Source organism: Watersipora subatra, chromosome 11, assembly GCF_963576615.1.
Source record: "Watersipora subatra chromosome 11, tzWatSuba1.1, whole genome shotgun sequence".
NCBI lineage: Eukaryota > Metazoa > Bryozoa > Gymnolaemata > Cheilostomatida > Watersiporidae > Watersipora > Watersipora subatra.
In genome coordinates this window covers 11981759-12001284 of record NC_088718.1, presented here as the reverse complement: position 1 = coordinate 12001284, position 19526 = coordinate 11981759, and the positions used below count along the sequence as shown (strand labels likewise).

The 19526-nt window shown below is 40.5% G+C and overlaps 14 non-coding genes across 14 annotated transcripts; 7 read left to right on the top strand and 7 right to left on the bottom strand.

The window, feature by feature from the left end:
• Positions 1-1509: 1509 nt before the first annotated feature.
• Positions 1510-1628, bottom strand: LOC137409538 (5S ribosomal RNA). The gene has a single exon (XR_010980752.1). It is a non-coding gene; the product is annotated as a 5S ribosomal RNA (ribosomal RNA).
• Positions 1629-1762: 134 nt separating this feature from the next.
• On the top strand, positions 1763-1881 carry LOC137409150 (5S ribosomal RNA). Its single transcript, XR_010980390.1, has one exon. It is a non-coding gene; the product is annotated as a 5S ribosomal RNA (ribosomal RNA).
• A 2207-nt stretch (positions 1882-4088) lies between these two features.
• LOC137409537 (5S ribosomal RNA) lies at positions 4089-4207 on the bottom strand. Its single transcript, XR_010980751.1, has one exon. It is a non-coding gene; the product is annotated as a 5S ribosomal RNA (ribosomal RNA).
• Positions 4208-4341: 134 nt separating this feature from the next.
• LOC137409536 (5S ribosomal RNA) lies at positions 4342-4460 on the top strand. The gene has a single exon (XR_010980750.1). It is a non-coding gene; the product is annotated as a 5S ribosomal RNA (ribosomal RNA).
• Positions 4461-7273: 2813 nt separating this feature from the next.
• On the bottom strand, positions 7274-7392 carry LOC137409061 (5S ribosomal RNA). The gene has a single exon (XR_010980307.1). It is a non-coding gene; the product is annotated as a 5S ribosomal RNA (ribosomal RNA).
• Positions 7393-7526: 134 nt separating this feature from the next.
• LOC137409462 (5S ribosomal RNA) lies at positions 7527-7645 on the top strand. The gene has a single exon (XR_010980680.1). It is a non-coding gene; the product is annotated as a 5S ribosomal RNA (ribosomal RNA).
• Positions 7646-9618: 1973 nt separating this feature from the next.
• On the bottom strand, positions 9619-9737 carry LOC137409535 (5S ribosomal RNA). The gene has a single exon (XR_010980749.1). It is a non-coding gene; the product is annotated as a 5S ribosomal RNA (ribosomal RNA).
• Positions 9738-9871: 134 nt separating this feature from the next.
• LOC137409451 (5S ribosomal RNA) lies at positions 9872-9990 on the top strand. The gene has a single exon (XR_010980669.1). It is a non-coding gene; the product is annotated as a 5S ribosomal RNA (ribosomal RNA).
• Positions 9991-12018: 2028 nt separating this feature from the next.
• LOC137409534 (5S ribosomal RNA) lies at positions 12019-12137 on the bottom strand. Its single transcript, XR_010980748.1, has one exon. It is a non-coding gene; the product is annotated as a 5S ribosomal RNA (ribosomal RNA).
• A 134-nt stretch (positions 12138-12271) lies between these two features.
• LOC137409208 (5S ribosomal RNA) lies at positions 12272-12390 on the top strand. Its single transcript, XR_010980444.1, has one exon. It is a non-coding gene; the product is annotated as a 5S ribosomal RNA (ribosomal RNA).
• Positions 12391-14597: 2207 nt separating this feature from the next.
• LOC137409533 (5S ribosomal RNA) lies at positions 14598-14716 on the bottom strand. Its single transcript, XR_010980747.1, has one exon. It is a non-coding gene; the product is annotated as a 5S ribosomal RNA (ribosomal RNA).
• A 134-nt stretch (positions 14717-14850) lies between these two features.
• LOC137409439 (5S ribosomal RNA) lies at positions 14851-14969 on the top strand. The gene has a single exon (XR_010980657.1). It is a non-coding gene; the product is annotated as a 5S ribosomal RNA (ribosomal RNA).
• A 2097-nt stretch (positions 14970-17066) lies between these two features.
• LOC137409319 (5S ribosomal RNA) lies at positions 17067-17185 on the bottom strand. The gene has a single exon (XR_010980545.1). It is a non-coding gene; the product is annotated as a 5S ribosomal RNA (ribosomal RNA).
• Positions 17186-17319: 134 nt separating this feature from the next.
• Positions 17320-17438, top strand: LOC137409426 (5S ribosomal RNA). The gene has a single exon (XR_010980646.1). It is a non-coding gene; the product is annotated as a 5S ribosomal RNA (ribosomal RNA).
• Positions 17439-19526: the final 2088 nt, after the last annotated feature.

Genomic DNA, 19526 nt, shown 5'->3' with positions numbered 1-19526 from the left:
TTTACCTAAAAGCTAAAATAAATAACTAAACGAAACTCGACTCGGCCTTTCGCCGCAAAATACGCATTCTCGTAATGTAAACTCGAGCGATCGTCTTCGGTCGTGATGAAACAAAACCGTACTCGCGGATGCGTAAAAGTCTAAAAGGTAAATTGTGTCAAAAAGTTTCGAAACGAATTACAAACCGAAACGTGGAATCGACGTTACGACGGCAACTAAGTTCGGTGATGAGCGCGGGCCAGCGCGTAGCTAAGGTTGCTCCATCAGTTTTTATCTTTGCGGAAATATCTCTAGCGAAAAACCTACTTTCGCGTAAGGTCATTTCCACGCAATTATAATTATTTAAAAGGAAAATATTTACCGTAGTTTTCAAAATGCTGACGAAATAATCTAAAGCGCGTGAAGCGGCGGTAACGAGCCTGCAACCTTCGTACGAATCGGCGAGATCTTGAACGCTATGCGTTTAGCCAATGAGTGAACGAGTCGAATATTATCGAGCGCGAACAACCACGCCGTCGAAGTATGAGAGTACATACGACTCCTAGTTTGCACAATATCAACGATTCGTTTGAGCCGGGAATATTCGTTACGCAATGGCAAAGTTTTAAGCTATGCGTTCGAAGTAACTCGATAGCTTTTCATAGCTAATGAGCGAGCTGGACGAATAACCGGCAGCGCGATTGACCGCTCTTTCAAATATTGAGAGAGCGAACGAATCCTAGTTTACATGGTACGCATGAATGTTTCGTTGCAGCGCGATTAACCGCTCTTTCAGATGTTAAGAGAGCAAACGAATCCTAATTTACACGTGTATATAGTAGACGTACTACGATTGTTTCGTTAGGAGTTGAAGCTACTCGCGCGGCGGTCGAACGCGAGCGTACTCGTTTGGAGGCTATTACACCATTTTTAAAGCATCGCTTTATTTGGTTCGACGTGAACATCTTTTTAACACACCTGTTCGCGTAAGTAAAAGCTTTCTATGTAGGGCTGTTTTCTTTCGAACTCGTAGATGAGAAGAACAAGCCAAAGAACGGCGCTTACTACTCACCTGTCTTTACACGCGTAGACATTAGAAAGACGGTAAACTAATAAGATCTACGATAGCGCGTCACTTTATGTCGAAAAAAAGTAACAAACTTCCTTTAAAAGAGATTTCTTTGGATTAAAAGTGAGAATATGTTATTTTTATGTTGAGATCGGACGCTGCAACAGTTTTCGTTATACACGAGTAGAGTACATCCTTCGACTACAAAAAGTGTCGCGCTTTAATTGATCACGCTTGCCAGAAGGGTTTTGACGCGGAAATGCAGCAGCAAAGTTATATATACTGTTACACACTACACGTACGTAGTACATAGTACATAGTACATAGTATATGTATATATATAACGCATACGTAGTACATGTTCATGTACATGAACATGTACATGTACATGTTCATGTACATGTAGATGAAGATAGCGCGAAGATCGCGATGAAGATAGCAAGATGTAAAAATAAATAAAAAGTCTACAGCACCCGGTATTCCCAGGCGGTCACCCATCCAAGTACTAACCGGGCTCGACGTTGCTTAGCTTCAGTGATCGGACGAGAACTGGCGTTTTCAACGTGATATGGCCGTAGACATTTAGTAAGCTTCAACAGACGCTAATGAGAAACGTGGCAATAATCAGCGAACGCCCATTGGACAATATAGTCACGGCTTGGTGAGCATTATTATAACTCTGCGTTAATAGCGTGTCTCAAAGAGCGCATCAGTGTCTACGGCCATATCACGTTGAAAACGCCAGTTCTCGTCCGATCACTGAAGCTAAGCAACGTCGAGCCCGCTTAGTACTTGGATGGGTGACCGCCTGGGAATACCGGGTGCTGTAGACCTTTAGTTTTTATCAAAATTATACTAATTTAGAATTTTCAAGCTTCTTTAATTCACTCTATCTCTTGATATAGAATAAAAAATCATTTCCGCTTGAAAGTCTTTTAATTCGCTCTATCTCTTGATGTAAAATAAAAAATCATTTTCGCTTGAAAGTCTTTTAATTCGCTCTATCTCTTGATGTAAAATAAAAAATCATTTCCATTTAAAAGTCTTTTAATTCGCTCTATCTCTTGATATAAAACAAAAAATCATTTCCATTTAAAAGTCTCTTAATTCGCTCTATCTCTTGATATAAAATAAAAAATCATTTCCATTTAAAAGTCTTTTAATTCGCTCTATCTTTTGATATAAACTAGAAAATCATTTCCATTTAAAAGTCTTTTAATTCGCTCTATCTTTTGATATAAAATAAAAAATCATTTCCATTTAAAAGTCTTTTAATTCGCTCTATCTTTTGATATAAAATAAAAAATCATTTCCATTCAAAGGTTTTAGCCGAAACTGGATAATATGAATATTATTAGTACTTGATGCTATCCGGCTAGCTTCAATCTCTTCATCTTCACCAGCCATGCGCCGCTGCTACCCGTGTATTTTAAAGAGGATATAATTTCGATTCGTTATCATTTTGCGCGGCGTAATAGCTCAAGAAACTCGCGTTAAGATTTCCTTTTAATTGCGCAACTCGTATGTCGGCGTTACGAGTTTACCTAAAAGCTAAAATAAATAACTAAACGAAACTCGACTCGGCCTTCGCCGCAAAATACGCATTCTCGTAATGTAAACTCGAGCGATCGTCTTCGATCGTGATGAAACAAAACCGTACTCGCGGATGCGTAAAAGTCTAAAAGGTAAATTGTGTCGAAAAGTTTCGAAACGAATTACAAACCGGAACGTGGAATCTACGTTACGACGGCAACTAAGTTCGGTGATGAGCGCGGGCCAGCGCGTAGCTAAGGTTGCTCCATCAGTTTTTATCTTTGCGGAATTATCTCTAGCGAAAAGCCTACTTTCGCGTAAGGTCATTTCCACGCAATTATAATTATTTAAAAGGAAAATATTTACCGTAGTTTTCAAAATGCTGACGAAATAATCTAAAGCGCGTGAAGCGGCGGTAACGAGCCTGCAACCTTCGTACGAATCGGCGAGATCTTGAACGCTATGCGTTTAGCCAATGAGTGAACGAGTCGAATATTATCGAGCGCGAACAACCACGCCGTCGAAGTATGAGAGTACACACGACTCCTAATTTGCACAATATCAACGATTCGTTTGAGCCGGGAATATTCGTTACGCAATGGCAAAGTTTTAAGCTATGCGTTCGAAGTAACTCGATAGCTTTTCATAGCTAATGAGCGAGCTGCACGAATAACCGGCAGCGCGATTGACCGCTCTTTCAAATATTGAGAGAGCGAACGAATCCTAGTTTACATGGTACGCATGAATGTTTCGTTGCAGCGCGATTAACCGCTCTTTCAGATGTTGAGAGAGCAAACGAATCCTAATTTACACGTGTATATAGTAGACATACTACGATTGTTTCGTTAGGAGTTGAAGCTACTCGCGCGGCGGTCGAACGCGAGCGTACTCGTTTGGAGGCTATTACACCATTTCTAAAGCATCGCTTTATTTGGTTCGACGTGAACATCTTTTTAACACACCTGTTCGCGTAAGTAAAAGCTTTCTATGTAGGGCTGTTTTCTTTCGAACTCGTAGATGAGAAGAACAAGCCAAAGAACGGCGCTTACTACTCACCTGTCTTTACACGCGTAGACATTAGATAGCCGGTAAACTAATAAGATCTACGATAGCGCGTCACTTTATGTCGAGAAAAAGTAACAAACTTCCTTTAAAAGAGATTTCTTCGGATTAAAAGTGAGAATATGTTATTTTTATGTTGAGATCGGACGCTGCAACAGTTTTCGTTATACACGAGTAGAGTACATCCTTTGACTACAAAAAGTGTCGCGCTTTAATTGATCACGCTTGCCAGAAGGGTTTTGACGCGGAAATGCAGCAGCAAAGTTATATATACTGTTACACACTACACGTACGTAGTACATAGTACATAGTAAATGTATATATATAACGCATACGTAGTACATGTTCATGTACATGAACATGTACATGTACATGTACATGTACATGTAGATGAAGATAGCGCGAAGATCGCGATGAAGATAGCAAGATGTAAAAATAAATAAAAAGTCTACAGCACCCGGTATTCCCAGGCGGTCACCCATCCAAGTACTAACCGGGCTCGACGTTGCTTAGCTTCAGTGATCGGACGAGAACTGGCGTTTTCAACGTGATATGGCCGTAGACATTTAGTAAGCTTCAACAGACGCTAATGAGAAACGTGGCAATAATCAGCGAACGCCCATTGGACAATATAGTCACGGCTTGGTGAGCATTATTATAACTCTGCGTTAATAGCGTGTCTCGAAGAGCGCATCAGTGTCTACGGCCATATCACGTTGAAAACGCCAGTTCTCGTCCGATCACTGAAGCTAAGCAACGTCGAGCCCGGTTAGTACTTGGATGGGTGACCGCCTGGGAATACCGGGTGCTGTAGACTTTTTATTTACTTTTTACATCTTGCTATCTTCATCGCGATCTTCGCGCTATCTTCATCTACATGTACATGTACATGTACATGTTCATGTACTACGTATGCGTTATATATATACATATACTATGTACTATGTACTATGTACTACGTACGTGTAGTGTGTAACAGTATATATAACTTTGCTGCTGCATTTCCGCGTCAAAACCCTTCTGGCAAGCGTGATCAATTAAAGCGCGACACTTTTTGTAGTCGAAGGATGTACTCTACTCGTGTATAACGAAAACTGTTGCAGCGTCCGATCTCAACATAAAAATAACATATTCTCACTTTTAATCCGAAGAAATCTCTTTTAAAGGAAGTTTGTTACTTTTTCTCGACATAAAGTGACGCGCTATCGTAGATCTTATTAGTTTACCGGCTATCTAATGTCTACGCGTGTAAAGACAGGTGAGTAGTAAGCGCCGTTCTTTGGCTTGTTCTTCTCATCTACGAGTTCGAAAGAAAACAGCCCTACATAGAAAGCTTTTACTTACGCGAACAGGTGTGTTAAAAAGATGTTCACGTCGAACCAAATAAAGCGATGCTTTAGAAATGGTGTAATAGCCTCCAAACGAGTACGCTCGCGTTCGACCGCCGCGCGAGTAGCTTCAACTCCTAACGAAACAATCGTAGTATGTCTACTATATACACGTGTAAATTAGGATTCGTTTGCTCTCTCAACATCTGAAAGAGCGGTTAATCGCGCTGCAACGAAACATTCATGCGTACCATGTAAACTAGGATTCGTTCGCTCTCTCAATATTTGAAAGAGCGGTCAATCGCGCTGCCGGTTATTCGTCCAGCTCGCTCATTAGCTATGAAAAGCTATCGAGTTACTTCGAACGCATAGCTTAAAACTTTGCCATTGCGTAACGAATATTCCCGGCTCAAACGAATCGTTGATATTGTGCAAATTAGGAGTCGTGTGTACTCTCATACTTCGACGGCGTGGTTGTTCGCGCTCGATAATATTCGACTCGTTCACTCATTGGCTAAACGCATAGCGTTCAAGATCTCGCCGATTCGTACGAAGGTTGCAGGCTCGTTACCGCCGCTTCACGCGCTTTAGATTATTTCGTCAGCATTTTGAAAACTACGGTAAATATTTTCCTTTTAAATAATTATAATCGCGTGGAAATGACCTTACGCAAAAGTAGGCTTTTCGCTAGAGATAATTCCGCAAAGATAAAAACTGATGGAGCAACCTTAGCTACGCGCTGGCCCGCGCTCATCACCGAACTTAGTTGCCGTCGTAACGTAGATTCCACGTTCCGGTTTGTAATTCGTTTCGAAACTTTTTGACACAATATACCTTTTAGACTTTTACGCATCCGCGAGTACGGTTTTGTTTCATCACGATCGAAGACGATCGCTCGAGTTTACATTACGAGAATGCGTATTTTGCGGCGAAAGGCCGAGTCGAGTTTCGTTTAGTTATTTAGTTTCGAAACGAATTACAAACCGGAACGTGGAATCTACGTTACGACGGCAACTAAGTTCGGTGATGAGCGCGGGCCAGCGCGTAGCTAAGGTTGCCCCATCAGTTTTTATCTTTGCGGAACTATCTCTAGCGAAAAGCCTACTTTCGCGTAAGGTCATTTCCACGCAATTATAATTATTTAAAAGGAAAATATTTACCGTAGTTTTCAAAATGCTGACGAAATAATCTAAAGCGCGTGAAGCGGCGGTAACGAGCCTGCAACCTTCGTACGAATCGGCGAGATCTTTAACGCTATGCGTTTAGCCAATGAGTGAACGAGTCGAATATTATCGAGCGCGAACAACCACGCCGTCGAAGTATGAGAGTACACACGACTCCTAATTTGCACAATATCAACGATTCGTTTGAGCCGGGAATATTCGTTTCGCAATGGCAAAGTTTTAAGCTATGCGTTCGAAGTAACTCGATAGCTTTTCATAGCTAATGAGCGAGCTGGACGAATAACCGGCAGCGCGATTGACCGCTCTTTCAAATATTGAGAGAGCGAACGAATCCTAGTTTACATGGTACGCATGAATGTTTCGTTGCAGCGCGATTAACCGCTCTTTCAGATGTTAAGAGAGCAAACGAATCCTAATTTACACGTGTATATAGTAGACGTACTACGATTGTTTCGTTAGGAGTTGAAGCTACTCGCGCGGCGGTCGAACGCGAGCGTACTCGTTTGGAGGCTATTACACCATTTCTAAAGCATCGCTTTATTTGGTTCGACGTGAACATCTTTTTAACACACCTGTTCGCGTAAGTAAAAGCTTTCTATGTAGGGCTGTTTTCTTTCGAACTCGTAGATGAGAAGAACAAGCCAAAGAACGGCGCTTTCTACTCACCTGTCTTTACACGCGTAGACATTAGATAGCCGGTAAACTAATAAGATCTACGATAGCGCGTCACTTTATGTCGAGAAAAAGTAACAAACTTCCTTTAAAAGAGATTTCTTCGGATTAAAAGTGAGAATATGTTATTTTTATGTTGAGATCGGACGCTGCAACTGTTTTCGTTATACACCAGTAGAGTACATCCTTCGACTACAAAAAGTGTCGCGCTTTAATTGATCACGCTTGCCAGAAGGGTTTTGACGCGGAAATGCAGCAGCAAAGTTATATATACTGTTACACACTACACGTACGTAGTACATAGTACATAGTACATAGTATATGTATATATATAACGCATACGTAGTACATGTTCATGTACATGAACATGTACATGTACATGTACATGTAGATGAAGATAGCGCAAAGATCGCGATGAAGATAGCAAGATGTAAAAATAAATAAAAAGTCTACAGCACCCGGTATTCCCAGGCGGTCACCCATCCAAGTACTAACCGGGCTCGACGTTGCTTAGCTTCAGTGATCGGACGAGAACTGGCGTTTTCAACGCGATATGGCCGTAGACACTGATGCGCTCTTCGAGACACGCTATTAACGCAGAGTTATAATAATGCTCACCAAGCCGTGACTATATTGTCCAATGGGCGTTCGCTGATTATTGCCACGTTTCTCATTAGCGTCTGTTGAAGCTTACTAAATGTCTACGGCCATATCACGTTGAAAACGCCAGTTCTCGTCCGATCACTGAAGCTAAGCAACGTCGAGCCCGGTTAGTACTTGGATGGGTGACCGCCTGGGAATACCGGGTGCTGTAGACCTTTAGTTTTTATCAAAATTATACTAATTTAGAATTTTCAAGCTTCTTTAATTCACTCTATCTCTTGATATAGAATAAAAAATCATTTCCGCTTGAAAGTCTTTTAATTCGCTCTATCTCTTGATGTAAAATAAAAAATCATTTCCGCTTGAAAGTCTTTTAATTCGCTCTATCTCTTGATGTAAAATAAAAAATCATTTCCGCTTGAAAGTCTTTTAATTCGCTCTATCTTTTGATATAAAATAAAAAATCATTTCCATTCAAAGGTTTTAGCCGAAACTGGATAATATGAATATTATTAGTACTTGATGCTATCCGGCTAGCTTCAATCTCCTCATCTTCACCAGCCATGCGCCGCTGCTACCCGTGTATTTTAAAGAGGATATAATTTCGATTCGTTTTCATTTTGCGCGGCGTAATAGCTCAAGAAACTCGCGTTAAGATTTCCTTTTAATTGCGCAACTCGTATGTCGGCGTTACGAGTTTACCTAAAAGCTAAAATAAATAACTAAACGAAACTCGACTCGGCCTTTCGCCGCAAAATACGCATTCTCGTAATGTAAACTCGAGCGATCGTCTTCGGTCGTGATGAAACAAAACCGTACTCGCGGATGCGTAAAAGTCTAAAAGGTAAATTGTGTCAAAAAGTTTCGAAACGAATTACAAACCGAAACGTGGAATCGACGTTACGACGGCAACTAAGTTCGGTGATGAGCGCGGGCCAGCGCGTAGCTAAGGTTGCTCCATCAGTTTTTATCTTTGCGGAAATATCTCTAGCGAAAAACCTACTTTCGCGTAAGGTCATTTCCACGCAATTATAATTATTTAAAAGGAAAATATTTACCGTAGTTTTCAAAATGCTGACGAAATAATCTAAAGCGCGTGAAGCGGCGGTAACGAGCCTGCAACCTTCGTACGAATCGGCGAGATCTTGAACGCTATGCGTTTAGCCAATGAGTGAACGAGTCGAATATTATTGAGCGCGAACAACCACGCCGTCGAAGTATGAGAGTACATACGACTCCTAATTTGCACAATATCAACGATTCGTTTGAGCCGGGAATATTCGTTACGCAATGGCAAAGTTTTAAGCTATGCGTTCGAAGTAACTCGATAGCTTTTCATAGCTAATGAGCGAGCTGGACGAATAACCGGCAGCGCGATTGACCGCTCTTTCAAATATTGAGAGAGCGAACGAATCCTAATTTACATGGTACGCATGAATGTTTCGTTGCAGCGCGATTAACCGCTCTTTCAGATGTTGAGAGAGCAAACGAATCCTAATTTACACGTGTATATAGTAGACGTACTACGATTGTTTCGTTAGGAGTTAAAGCTACTCGCGCGGCGGTCGAACGCGAGCGTACTCGTTTGGAGGCTATTACACCATTTCTAAAGCATCGCTTTATTTGGTTCGACGTGAACATCTTTTTAACACACCTGTTCGCGTAAGTAAAAGTTTTCTATGTAGGGCTGTTTTCTTTCGAACTCGTAGATGAGAAGAACAAGCCAAAGAACGGCGCTTACTACTCACCTGTCTTTACACGCGTAGACATTAGATAGCCGGTAAACTAATAAGATCTACGATAGCGCGTCACTTTATGTCGAGAAAAAGTAACAAACTTCCTTTAAAAGAGATTTCTTCGGATTAAAAGTGAGAATATGTTATTTTTATGTTGAGATCGGACGCTGCAACAGTTTTCGTTATACACGAGTAGAGTACATCCTTCGACTACAAAAAGTGTCGCGCTTTAATTGATCACGCTTGCCAGAAGGGTTTTGACGCGGAAATGCAGCAGCAAAGTTATATATACTGTTACACACTACACGTACGTAGTACATAGTACATAGTACATAGTATATGTATATATATAACGCATACGTAGTACATGAACATGTACATGTACATGTACATGTAGATGAAGATAGCGCGAAGATCGCGATGAAGATAGCAAGATGTAAAAATAAATAAAAAGTCTACAGCACCCGGTATTCCCAGGCGGTCACCCATCCAAGTACTAACCGGGCTCGACGTTGCTTAGCTTCAGTGATCGGACGAGAACTGGCGTTTTCAACGTGATATGGCCGTAGACATTTAGTAAGCTTCAACAGACGCTAATGAGAAACGTGGCAATAATCAGCGAACGCCCATTGGACAATATAGTCACGGCTTGGTGAGCATTATTATAACTCTGCGTTAATAGCGTGTCTCGAAGAGCGCATCAGTGTCTACGGCCATATCACGTTGAAAACGCCAGTTCTCGTCCGATCACTGAAGCTAAGCAACGTCGAGCCCGGTTAGTACTTGGATGGGTGACCGCCTGGGAATACCGGGTGCTGTAGACCTTTAGTTTTTATCAAAATTATACTAATTTAGAATTTTCAAGCTTCTTTAATTCACTCTATCTCTTGATATAGAATAAAAAATCATTTCCGCTTGAAAGTCTTTTAATTCGCTCTATCTCTTGATGTAAAATAAAAAATCATTTCCGCTTGAAAGTCTTTTAATTCGCTCTATCTCTTGATATAAAATAAAAAATCATTTCCATTTAAAAGTCTTTTAATTCGCTCTATCTTTTGATATAAAATAAAAAATCATTTCCATTTAAAAGTCTTTTAATTCGCTCTATCTTTTGATATAAAATAAAAAATCATTTCCATTCAAAGGTTTTAGCCGAAACTGGATAATATGAATATTATTAGTACTTGATGCTATCCGGCTAGCTTCAATCTCCTCATCTTCACCAGCCATGCGCCGCTGCTACCCGAGTATTTTAAAGAGGATATAATTTCGATTCGTTTTCATTTTGCGCGGCGTAATAGCTCAAGAAACTCGCGTTAAGATTTCCTTTTAATTGCGCAACTCGTATGTCGGCGTTACGAGTTTACCTAAAAGCTAAAATAAATAACTAAACGAAACTCGACTCGGCCTTTCGCCGCAAAATACGCATTCTCGTAATGTAAACTCGAGCGATCGTCTTCGATCGTGATGAAACAAAACCGTACTCGCGGATGCGTAAAAGTCTAAAAGGTAAATTGTGTCAAAAAGTTTCGAAACGAATTGCAAACCGGAACGTGGAATCTACGTTACGACGGCAACTAAGTTCGGTGATGAGCGCGGGCCAGCGCGTAGCTAAGGTTGCTCCATCAGTTTTTATCTTTGCGGAAATATCTCTAGCGAAAAGCCTACTTTCGCGTAAGGTCATTTCCACGCAATTATAATTATTTAAAAGGAAAATATTTACCGTAGTTTTCAAAATGCTGACGAAATAATCTAAAGCGCGTGAAGCGGCGGTAACGAGCCTGCAACCTTCGTACGAATCGGCGAGATCTTGAACGCTATGCGTTTAGCCAATGAGTGAACGAGTCGAATATTATCGAGCGCGAACAACCACGCCGTCGAAGTATGAGAGTACACACGACTCCTAATTTGCACAATTTCAACGATTCGTTTGAGCCGGGAATATTCGTTACGCAATGGCAAAGTTTTAAGCTATGCGTTCGAAGTAACTCGATAGCTTTTCATAGCTAATGAGCGAGCTGGACGAATAACCGGCAGCGCGATTGACCGCTCTTTCAAATATTGAGAGAGCGAACGAATCCTAGTTTACATGGTACGCATGAATGTTTCGTTGCAGCGCGATTAACCGCTCTTTCAGATGTTGAGAGAGCAAACGAATCCTAATTTACACGTGTATATAGTAGACGTACTACGATTGTTTCGTTAGGAGTTGAAGCTACTCGCGCGGCGGTCGAACGCGAGCGTACTCGTTTGGAGGCTATTACACCATTTCTAAAGCATCGCTTTATTTGGTTCGACGTGAACATCTTTTTAACACACCTGTTCGCGTAAGTAAAAGCATTCTATGTAGGGCTGTTTTCTTTCGAACTCGTAGATGAGAAGAACAAGCCAAAGAACGGCGCTTACTACTCACCTGTCTTTACACGCGTAGACATTAGATAGCCGGTAAACTAATAAGATCTACGATAGCGCGTCACTTTATGTCGAGAAAAAGTAACAAACTTCCTTTAAAAGAGATTTCTTCGGATTAAAAGTGAGAATATGTTATTTTTATGTTGAGATCGGACGCTGCAACAGTTTTCGTTATACACGAGTAGAGTACATCCTTCGACTACAAAAAGTGTCGCGCTTTAATTGATCACGCTTGCCAGAAGGGTTTTGACGCGGAAATGCAGCAGCAAAGTTATATATACTGTTACACACTACACGTACGTAGTACATAGTACATAGTATATGTATATATATAACGCATACGTAGTACATGAACATGTACATGTACATGTACATGTACATGTAGATGAAGATAGCGCGAAGATCGCGATGAAGATAGCAAGATGTAAAAATAAATAAAAAGTCTACAGCACCCGGTATTCCCAGGCGGTCACCCATCCAAGTACTAACCGGGCTCGACGTTGCTTAGCTTCAGTGATCGGACGAGAACTGGCGTTTTCAACGTGATATGGCCGTAGACACTGATGCGCTCTTCGAGACACGCTATTAACGCAGAGTTATAATAATGCTCACCAAGCCGTGACTATATTGTCCAATGGGCGTTCGCTGATTATTGCCACGTTTCTCATTAGCGTCTGTTGAAGCTTACTAAATGTCTACGGCCATATCACGTTGAAAACGCCAGTTCTCGTCCGATCACTGAAGCTAAGCAACGTCGAGCCCGGTTAGTACTTGGATGAGTGACCGCCTGGGGATACCGGGTGCTGTAGACCTTTAGTTTTTATCAAAATTATACTAATTTAGAATTTTCAAGCTTCTTTAATTCACTCTATCTCTTGATATAGAATAAAAAATCATTTCCGCTTGAAAGTCTTTTAATTCGCTCTATCTCTTGATGTAAAATAAAAAATCATTTTCGCTTGAAAGTCTTTTAATTCGCTCTATCTCTTGATGTAAAATAAAAAATCATTTCCATTTAAAAGTCTTTTAATTCGCTCTATCTCTTGATTTAAAACAAAAAATCATTTCCATTTAAAAGTCTCTTAATTCGCTCTATCTCTTGATATAAAATAAAAACTCATTTCCATTTAAAAGTCTTTTAATTCGCTCTATCTTTTGATATAAACTAGAAAATCATTTCCATTTAAAAGTCTTTTAATTCGCTCTATCTTTTGATATAAAATAAAAAATCATTTCCATTTAAAAGTCTTTTAATTCGCTCTATCTTTTGATATAAAATAAAAAATCATTTCCATTCAAAGGTTTTAGCCGAAACTGGATAATATGAATATTATTAGTACTTGATGCTATCCGGCTAGCTTCAATCTCTTCATCTTCACCAGCCATGCGCCGCTGCTACCCGTGTATTTTAAAGAGGATATAATTTCGATTCGTTATCATTTTGCGCGGCGTAATAGCTCAAGAAACTCGCGTTAAGATCTTCTTTTAATTGCGCAACTCGTATGTCGGCGTTACGAGTTTACCTAAAAGCTAAAATAAATAACTAAACGAAACTCGACTCGGCCTTCGCCGCAAAATACGCATTCTCGTAATGTAAACTCGAGCGATCGTCTTCGATCGTGATGAAACAAAACCGTACTCGCGGATGCGTAAAAGTCTAAAAGGTAAATTGTGTCGAAAAGTTTCGAAACGAATTACAAACCGGAACGTGGAATCTACGTTACGACGGCAACTAAGTTCGGTGATGAGCGCGGGCCAGCGCGTAGCTAAGGTTGCTCCATCAGTTTTTATCTTTGCGGAATTATCTCTAGCGAAAAGCCTACTTTCGCGTAAGGTCATTTCCACGCAATTATAATTATTTAAAAGGAAAATATTTACCGTAGTTTTCAAAATGCTGACGAAATAATCTAAAGCGCGTGAAGCGGCGGTAACGAGCCTGCAACCTTCGTACGAATCGGCGAGATCTTGAACGCTATGCGTTTAGCCAATGAGTGAACGAGTCGAATATTATCGAGCGCGAACAACCACGCCGTCGAAGTATGAGAGTACACACGACTCCTAATTTGCACAATATCAACGATTCGTTTGAGCCGGGAATATTCGTTACGCAATGGCAAAGTTTTAAGCTATGCGTTCGAAGTAACTCGATAGCTTTTCATAGCTAATGAGCGAGCTGGACGAATAACCGGCAGCGCGATTGACCGATCTTTCAAATATTGAGAGAGCGAACGAATCCTAGTTTACATGGTACGCATGAATGTTTCGTTGCAGCGCGATTAACCGCTCTTTCAGATGTTGAGAGAGCAAACGAATCCTAATTTACACGTGTATATAGTAGACGTACTACGATTGTTTCGTTAGGAGTTGAAGCTACTCGCGCGGCGGTCGAACGCGAGCGTACTCGTTTGGAGGCTATTACACCATTTCTAAAGCATCGCTTTATTTGGTTCGACGTGAACATCTTTTTAACACACCTGTTCGCGTAAGTAAAAGCTTTCTATGTAGGGCTGTTTTCTTTCGAACTCGTAGATGAGAAGAACAAGCCAAAGAACGGCGCTTACTACTCACCTGTCTTTACACGCGTAGACATTAGATAGCCGGTAAACTAATAAGATCTACGATAGCGCGTCACTTTATGTCGAGAAAAAGTAACAAACTTCCTTTAAAAGAGATTTCTTCGGATTAAAAGTGAGAATATGTTATTTTTATGTTGAGATCGGACGCTGCAACAGTTTTCGTTATACACGAGTAGAGTACATCCTTTGACTACAAAAAGTGTCGCGCTTTAATGGATCACGCTTGCCAGAAGGGTTTTGACGCGGAAATGCAGCAGCAAAGTTATATATACTGTTACACACTACACGTACGTAGTACATAGTACATAGTATATGTATATATATAACGCATACGTAGTACATGTTCATGTACATGAACATGTACATGTACATGTACATGTACATGTAGATGAAGATAGCGCGAAGATCGCGATGAAGATAGCAAGATGTAAAAATAAATAAAAAGTCTACAGCACCCGGTATTCCCAGGCGGTCACCCATCCAAGTACTAACCGGGCTCGACGTTGCTTAGCTTCAGTGATCGGACGAGAACTGGCGTTTTCAACGTGATATGGCCGTAGACATTTAGTAAGCTTCAACAGACGCTAATGAGAAACGTGGCAATAATCAGCGAACGCCCATTGGACAATATAGTCACGGCTAGGTGAGCATTATTATAACTCTGCGTTAATAGCGTGTCTCGAAGAGCGCATCAGTGTCTACGGCCATATCACGTTGAAAACGCCAGTTCTCGTCCGATCACTGAAGCTAAGCAACGTCGAGCCCGGTTAGTACTTGGATGGGTGACCGCCTGGGAATACCGGGTGCTGTAGACCTTTAGTTTTTATCAAAATTATACTAATTTAGAATTTTCAAGCTTCTTTAATTCACTCTATCTCTTGATATAGAATAAAAAATCATTTCCGCTTGAAAGTCTTTTAATTCGCTCTATCTCTTGATGTAAAATAAAAAATCATTTCCGCTTGAAAGTCTTTTAATTCGCTCTATCTCTTGATGTAAAATAAAAAATCATTTCCATTTAAAAGTCTTTTAATTCGCTCTATCTCTTGATTTAAAACAAAAAATCATTTCCATTTAAAAGTCTTTTAATTCGCTCTATCTTTTGATATAAAATAAAAAATCATTTCCATTTAAAAGTCTTTTAATTCGCTCTATCTTTTGATATAAAATAAAAAATCATTTCCATTCAAAGGTTTTAGCCGAAACTGGATAATATGAATATTATTAGTACTTGATGCTATCCGGCTAGCTTCAATCTCCTCATCTTCACCAGCCATGCGCCGCTGCTACCCGTGTATTTTAAAGAGGATATAATTTCGATTCGTTTTCATTTTGCGCGGCGTAATAGCTCAAGAAACTCGCGTTAAGATTTCCTTTTAATTGCGCAACTCGTATGTCGGCGTTACGAGTTTGCCTAAAAGCTAAAATAAATAACTAAACGAAACTCGACTCGGCCTTTCGCCGCAAAATACGCATTCTCGTAATGTAAACTCGAGCGATCGTCTTCGATCGTGATGAAACAAAACCGTACTCGCGGATGCGTAAAAGTCTAAAAGGTAAATTGTGTCAAAAAGTTTCGAAACGAATTACAAACCGGAACGTGGAATCTACGTTACGACGGCAACTAAGTTCGGTGATGAGCGCGGGCCAGCGCGTAGCTAAGGTTGCTCCATCAGTTTTTATCTTTGCGGAATTATCTCTAGCGAAAAGCCTACTTTCGCGTAAGGTCATTTCCACGCGATTATAATTATTTAAAAGGAAAATATTTACCGTAGTTTTCAAAATGCTGACGAAATAATCTAAAGCGCGTGAAGCGGCGGTAACGAGCCTGCAACCTTCGTACGAATCGGCGAGATCTTGAACGCTATGCGTTTAGCCAATGAGTGAACGAGTCGAATATTATCGAGCGCGAACAACCACGCCGTCAAAGTATGAGAGTACACACGACTCCTAATTTGCACAATATCAACGATTCGTTTGAGCCGGGAATATTCGTTACGCAATGGCAAAGTTTTAAGCTATGCGTTCGAAGTAACTCGATAGCTTTTCATAGCTAATGAGCGAGCTGGACGAATAACCGGCAGCGCGATTGACCGCTCTTTCAAATATTGAGAGAGCGAACGAATCCTAGTTTACATGGTACGCATGAATGTTTCGTTGCAGCGCGATTAACCGCTCTTTCAGATGTTAAGAGAGCCAACGAATCCTAATTTACACGTGTATATAGTAGACGTACTACGATTGTTTCGTTAGGAGTTGAAGCTACTCGCGCGGCGGTCGAACGCGAGCGTACTCGTTTGGAGGCTATTACACCATTTCTAAAGCATCGCTTTATTTGGTTCGACGTGAACATCTTTTTAACACACCTGTTCGCGTAAGTAAAAGCTTTCTATGTAGGGCTGTTTTCTTTCGAACTCGTAGATGAGAAGAACAAGCCAAAGAACGGCGCTTTCTACTCACCTGTCTTTACACGCGTAGACATTAGATAGCCGGTAAACTAATAAGATCTACGATAGCGCGTCACTTTATGTCGAGAAAAAGTAACAAACTTCCTTTAAAAGAGATTTCTTCGGATTAAAAGTGAGAATATGTTATTTTTATGTTGAGATCGGACGCTGCAACAGTTTTCGTTATACACGAGTAGAGTACATCCTTCGACTACAAAAAGTGTCGCGCTTTAATTGATCACGCTTGCCAGAAGGGTTTTGACGCGGAAATGCAGCAGCAAAGTTATATATACTGTTACACACTACACGTACGTAGTACATAATACATAGTACATAGTATATGTATATATATAACGCATACGTAGTACATGTTCATGTACATGAACATGTACATGTACATGTACATGTAGATGAAGATAGCGCGAAGATCGCGATGAAGATAGCAAGATGTAAAAATAAATAAAAAGTCTACAGCACCCGGTATTCCCAGGCGGTCACCCATCCAAGTACTAACCGGGCTCAACGTTGCTTAGCTTCAGTGATCGGACGAGAACTGGCGTTTTCAACGTGATATGGCCGTAGACACTGATGCGCTCTTCGAGACACGCTATTAACGCAGAGTTATAATAATGCTCACCAAGCCGTGACTATATTGTCCAATGGGCGTTCGCTGATTATTGCCACGTTTCTCATTAGCGTCTGTTGAAGCTTACTAAATGTCTACGGCCATATCACGTTGAAAACGCCAGTTCTCGTCCGATCACTGAAGCTAAGCAACGTCGAGCCCGGTTAGTACTTGGATGGGTGACCGCCTGGGAATACCGGGTGCTGTAGACCTTTAGTTTTTATCAAAATTATACTAATTTAGAATTTTCAAGCTTCTTTAATTCACTCTATCTCTTGATATAGAATAAAAAATCATTTCCGCTTGAAAGTCTTTTAATTCGCTCTATCTCTTGATGTAAAATAAAAAATCATTTCCGCTTGAAAGTCTTTTAATTCGCTCTATCTCTTGATGTAAAATAAAAAATCATTTCCATTTAAAAGTCTTTTAATTCGCTCTATCTCTTGATTTAAAACAAAAAATCATTTCCATTTAAAAGTCTTTTAATTCGCTCTATCTTTTGATATAAAATAAAAAATCATTTCCATTTAAAAGTCTTTTAATTCGCTCTATCTTTTGATATAAAATAAAAAATCATTTCCATTCAAAGGTTTTAGCCGAAACTGGATAATATGAATATTATTAGTACTTGATGCTATCCGGCTAGCTTCAATCTCCTCATCTTCACCAGCCATGCGCCGCTGCTACCCGTGTATTTTAAAGAGGATATAATTTCGATTCGTTTTCATTTTGCGCGGCGTAATAGCTCAAGAAACTCGCGTTAAGATTTCCTTTTAATTGCGCAACTCGTATGTCGGCGTTACGAGTTTACCTAAAAGCTAAAATAAATAACTAAACGAAACTCGACTCGGCCTTTCGCCGCAAAATACGCATTCTCGTAATGTAAACTCGAGCGATCGTCTTCGATCGTGATGAAACAAAACCGTACTCGCGGATGCGTAAAAGTCTAAAAGGTAAATTGTGTCAAAAAGTTTCGAAACGAATTACAAACCGGAACGTGGAATCTACGTTACGACGGCAACTAAGTTCGGTGATGAGCGCGGGCCAGCGCGTAGCTAAGGTTGCTCCATCAGTTTTTATCTTTGCGGAATTATCTCTAGCGAAAAGCCTACTTTCGCGTAAGGTCATTTCCACGCGATTATAATTATTTAAAAGGAAAATATTTACCGTAGTTTTCAAAATGCTGACGAAATAATCTAAAGCGCGTGAAGCGGCGGTAACGAGCCTGCAACCTTCGTACGAATCGGCGAGATCTTGAACGCTATGCGTTTAGCCAATGAGTGAACGAGTCGAATATTATCGAGCGCGAACAACCACGCCATCGAAGTATGAGAGTACACACGACTCCTAATTTGCACAATATCAACGATTCGTTTGAGCCGGGAATATTCGTTACGCAATGGCAAAGTTTTAAGCTATACGTTCGAAGTAACTCGATAGCTTTTCATAGCTAATGAGCGAGCTGGACGAATAACCGGCAGCGCGATTGACCGCTCTTTCAAATATTGAGAGAGCGAACGAATCCTAATTTGCATGGTACGCATGAATGTTTCGTTGCAGCGCGATTAACCGCTCTTTCAGATGTTGAGAGAGCAAACGAATCCTAATTTACACGTGTATATAGTAGACGTACTACGATTGTTTCGTTAGGAGTTGAAGCTACTCGCGCGGCGGTCGAACGCGAGCGTACTCGTTTGGAGGCTATTACACCATTTCTAAAGCATCGCTTTATTTGGTTCGACGTGAACATCTTTTTAACACACCTGTTCGCGTAAGTAAAAGCTTTCTATGTAGGGCTGTTTTCTTTCGAACTCGTAGATGAGAAGAACAAGCCAAAGAACGGCGCTTACTACTCACCTGTCTTTACACGCGTAGACATTAGATAGCCGGTAAACTAATAAGATCTACGATAGCGCGTCACTTTATGTCGAGAAAAAGTAACAAACTTCCTTTAAAAGAGATTTCTTCGGATTAAAAGTGAGAATATGTTATTTTTATGTTGAGATCGGACGCTGCAACAGTTTTCGTTATACACGAGTAGAGTACATCCTTCGACTACAAAAAGTGTCGCGCTTTAATTGATCACGCTTGCCAGAAGGGTTTTGACGCGGAAATGCAGCAGCAAAGTTATATATACTGTTACACACTACACGTACGTAGTACATAGTACATAGTACATAGTACATAGTATATGTATATATATAACGCATACGTAGTACATGTTCATGTACATGAACATGTACATGTACATGTACATGTACATGTAGATGAAGATAGCGCGAAGATCGCGATGAAGATAG